The sequence below is a fragment of the Sus scrofa genome, chromosome X (genome assembly GCF_000003025.6).
Source record: "Sus scrofa isolate TJ Tabasco breed Duroc chromosome X, Sscrofa11.1, whole genome shotgun sequence".
Lineage (NCBI taxonomy): Eukaryota > Metazoa > Chordata > Mammalia > Artiodactyla > Suidae > Sus > Sus scrofa.
In genome coordinates, this window is record NC_010461.5 from 82,861,775 (window position 1) to 82,866,628 (window position 4,854).

A 4,854-nucleotide genomic window follows, 5' to 3' on the forward strand; every position below is an offset into this window, starting at 1 on the left:
CCCTGTGAGGCTCCTGGGCACACAAGCCTTTCTGTGCACATGAGCATTTCTTGTTTTTAGGGAGTAAGTTTCAGCCTCCATGACCTGCCCTGAGTTCCAAAGTGCATGTTCAAATAGTTGCTAAACAGAGGAGGGAGGGGATGCAGAGACCAAGGAGAAGCAGTCAAGAGACAATAGTGCAGCCTGGGGGCAGCGTCCTGGTTTCTCTTCAAGGAATATACATAACAATATCTTTGAGGCTTTTTGTAGAACTAAAACCCTCAACAAATGGAAGAACTACTTGATGAAGCAATCTTCATTCCTGGAAGAAGGAGGACCACCAGAACCAGTCCTGGGGCCACTAAACACCAGCTTTGAAAGACAATGCAAGCTCCCTTCTACCCTGATCCTTATCTACAGCCCTATTTTCCACTCCCCAAATTATAAAACCACCTCCTAATCTTTCCCAAGGAGGGCACAGTCTTTAAGGCGGTAACCTGCTGTGGCCCCCTTTGTCTGGCAAAGCAATAAAGCTATCTTTTTCTCCTTCACCCAAAACTCTGTCTCATTGTTTCTGATCAGCACCAGTGGGACAGACACAGTTTCAGCAACAATACCCCTGTGTGCTTGTACTGCCTTATTATAGTTTCCCCTCATTCTACCCCCCTTATTTTTTCCCTTTTTAGTGCCACACCTGTGGCATGTGGAGGATCCCAGGCTAGGGGATGAATCAGAGTTACAGCTGCTGGCCTACACCACAGCCACAGCCACACCAGATCTGAGCCATATCTGTGACCTACACCACAACTCATGGCAATGTCAGATCCTTAACCCACTGAGCGAGGCCAGGGATCAAACCCACAACCTCATGGTTCCTAGTCAGATTCGTTTCTGCTGTGCCACGACGGGAACTCCCCCTCATTCTACTTTGTTGTGTAGTTGTTTAAGTGAGTGACTCCTCTATTAAATGGAATATGTGGCTTTGTTATCTCTGTGTCTTGGTAACATTTTACATGATAAGCACTTTATGTGCCCTCTGACCTCAGGAACCAAATCGATTCTAGCTGATCCCAGTTCCGGATGTTCTAATAATAGGCATATCAAGCATATGCTTAGGAAATCAGATAGAGGCATTAAATGGTTTTTTGAAAAAAAGAATTGGATATTTGCTATTTCAAAAAAAAAAGATTAACACAATGAAATACAATTTCTTACCCTCTAAAATGACTATAAAAAAGACAGAAAGTAGAGAGTTCCTATTGTAGCGCAGCGGAAACGAATCTTACTAGGAACCATGAGGTTTTGGGTTCGATCCCTGGCCTCACTCAGTGGGTTTAGGATCCGGCATTGCCGTGAGCTGTGATGTAGGTCACAGATTTGGCTCAGATCTGGCACAGGCCGGCAGCAACAGCTCCGATTCATCCCCTAGCCTGGAACCTCCACATGCCGTGGGAGCGGCCCAAGAAATAGCAACAACAACAACAAAAAAGAGAGACAAAAGACAAAAAAAGACCAAAAAAAAAAAAAAAAAGAAAATAACAAGTACGGGTGTGGTAAATGTAAAATGTATGGGGATGTAAAATGGTACAGCCACTTTGATAAAGTCTGGTAGTTCCTCAAAAGTTAGTTACCACATAACCCAGCAATTCCAATTCCTAGGTATATACTTAAAAGAATTGAGAACATATGTCCATACAAAAATGTGTACACATATGTTCATAGCAGCAATATTCAATAATAGCCAAAAAGTGGAAACAACCCAAATGTCTATCAACTGAAGAATGGCTAAACAAAATGTGTTATGTCCACACAAGGGAATATTTTTCAGCCATAAAAAGGAATGAAGTGCTGATATGTGCTGCAACAAGGAAGAACTTAGATAATATGCTGAGTGAAAGAAGCCAGACACAGAAGATCACAAATCGTATGATTCCATTTATGTAAAATAACCAGAATATCTACATAGACCAAAAATCTACATAGACCAAAAGTAGATTAGTGGTTCCCTATGACTGGGAGGGGATAGAGGAAATAAGGAGTGACTGATAAGGGTTTTTTTGTGTGAGGGGGTGGGGGGAAGGTGATGAAAATGATCTAAAATTTGACAGTGGTGATGGTTGCACAACTTTGAATATGCTAAATGCCATTGCCTTGTACTTCTTTTAAATAACAGATTGTATGACAATAAAAAAATTGCTGTACTAATTACGGGAAAATAAGATTTTGACGAACTATCTTATGCTTATTTTACAGGTTAGTGTTATTTTTATCTTGAATTATGTATGGGCATATGGGGTTTGTGACGTTGTCTTTTTTTTTTGTCTTTTTCTAGGGCCACACCCACAGCCTATGGAAGTTCCCAGGCTAGGGGTTGAATTGGAGCTGTAGCTGCTGGCCTACACCACAGCCACAGCAACACAGGATCTGAACCACATCTGCGACCTATACCACAGCTCATGGCAATGACAGATCCTTAACCCACTGAGCAAGGCCAGGGATCAAACCTGCGTGCTCATGGATGCTAGTCAGATTCGTTTCCACTGAGCCACCACGGAAACTCCTGTAACATTGTCTTTTGTTCTTGGGGTTTCTAAATGTCTTGACCTGGATGTGCTGGACTCTGGCTGCCCATCATATATCACATTGAAGCTTTCTCTCTGCCTTCCCCTTGAATATGATTTGCCCTGCATCCCATACCTGTTTGCTGATTAGAATGAAAGTGATAAACTAATGAGTATAATGTATTGTGACTGAAGATACCGCTTACATTTTGAAAGATGCCTTAACCTGAAATAAGTGATTAGTAAGGAATTGCAGGCCTCATGGCAGGGCCAGCAGGGGAAATCACTTTGATTAGTGGTAGCACTTCAGTCCTCCTCAAATTAAACTGAAGAGATACCTACCGACTCTATTCACCCTTATAAGATTGAATTTAAGATTGAATCCCAGGAGGGGCCAGTGTGGCAGCTCTGAGTTTGATTGGTTATTGGCCAGAGAACACAGTATGAGGCATCCTTTTAACAATGACAGTTTCTCATCTTGAACTTAACCACTTTGCCTCTGCCAGGCAAATATCTTGCCTGTCTTATGAGATGTATAGAGCTCACTACTCCATGTAAAAGATAGACAGCTCTTGTCTATTAGGCTCAGGCTTGCTTTAGATTCCAAAATAACTTCAGGATTTAAAGGCATCCCTGAAGGAGTTCCCTGGTTATTTAGTGGTTAGGACTCAGTGTTTTCACTGCTATGACCCAGGTTCAAACTCTGGTCTGGGAACTGAGATCCCACATCACACCGTGACCCAAAACAAAACAAAAGCTTATAAAGGCATCCTTGAAAGGGGCTGCTGCCCAGATGTTACATCCATATGTCCTTGAGTGCAACCAGAAGTGGTAATTTCTAGGATATGCCCTACTTTGATCCTTCTTGAAGAAGGAGAGAGAAGTGGGAAGAGCATCAGTATTAGAGTCAGATGGATTGGAGATGGAATTCCAGCTTGCATTTCTTATTAGCTTAATGAACTTGAACAAGTTACTTAACATCTCTGAGCTGCAGTTTCATTGTTTGTACAGTTGGGAACGATAATTCTTACCTTGCCTAGTTGTTGTGAGCATTACAGGAGGTAATAGCTATCAAGTGCATTATGCTAAGTTTGGCACAGAGGACGACCTTCAAAAAAAAAAATGTCAGTTCCCTTCTCTTCCCAATGCAAATTACAAGCAAGAAATGCTCATCTTGTGCCAGAAACCTAAACATAATGAAAGTACAAATCAGTAGTAGTTCTTTTTAGCCTAGAAAGCCAGTAATTCATTCTTTCTTCCTTCCTTCCTTCCTCTCTATCTCTCTTTGGCCATACCTGCAGCACATGGAAGTTCCTGGGCCAGGGATTGAATCTGAGCTGCAGTTGCAACCTACGCCACAGCTGCAGCAACACTGGATCCTTAATCTGCTTTGCCACAGTGGAAATTCTGAAAACCAGTAGTTCTTATTATACTGTGTATCCTAGCCTAGAATCTGACATGTGAAGGGTGTGTGTGTGTGTGTGTGTGTGTGTGTGTGTGTGTGTGTGTGTGTGTCTAGCCTTCTGGGCTGGAAGGAATTTGTGAAGGTCTGTAATGTGAAAGGTGATGAAAAAGTCTGACTGCCTTGTTGGGAACTATTTAAAGCACTATAGTATCTGATCTATCATGAAAACGGAGCTAATGAGATGCCTACCTCTGCTTCCTTAGCTGCTATAATCTACTCTGGGTCTTTATGTTTTCTGCAGATAGGAAAACCACCTGGACCTCGAAGCAATGGAAATAATAATTTCTTACATTTGAATAGCCCTTTATAATTTCAATCTATTTGATATATATTCATATCCAATATCTGGTTTGATTCTCAACCTAATCAAGTGAGCAGAGCAGATATTATCCTCTTTCTGGTGGGAAAAAAAAAACCCTAAAGCTAGAAAAGGTTAACAGCATTTTTGTAGCAAAATTGGGACTAGAACCTTTGTCTTCTGACTCTAATTCAGTGTTCTTGCCACTATACCACTTTTACTGTAGCTTGAATGGTTTTGGTCTAAATGGAATATATTTTAAAACATAAATAGAACATAATATTTGGTTATATAACATCCCAGCTGCTGGGTCTGGCGTAGCAGAAGCTTGAAAAACAGCAGAAGAGGGTGGGAGGTAACCAAGTGAGATGTTCAGTAGAAGCAGCAGAGGGTGCTCAGAACATTGATGGGGACCACGCTGATTCTTCAGCCCTTGTCTGTCGTGGCTAGGCCTTATTCACTATTGATTCCAATGACAAAACCCAGCCTTTTCAGCATTGTGCCCCTACACTCCTAACATGTTCCTCCAAACCAATTTCCTGCCCCCTTGT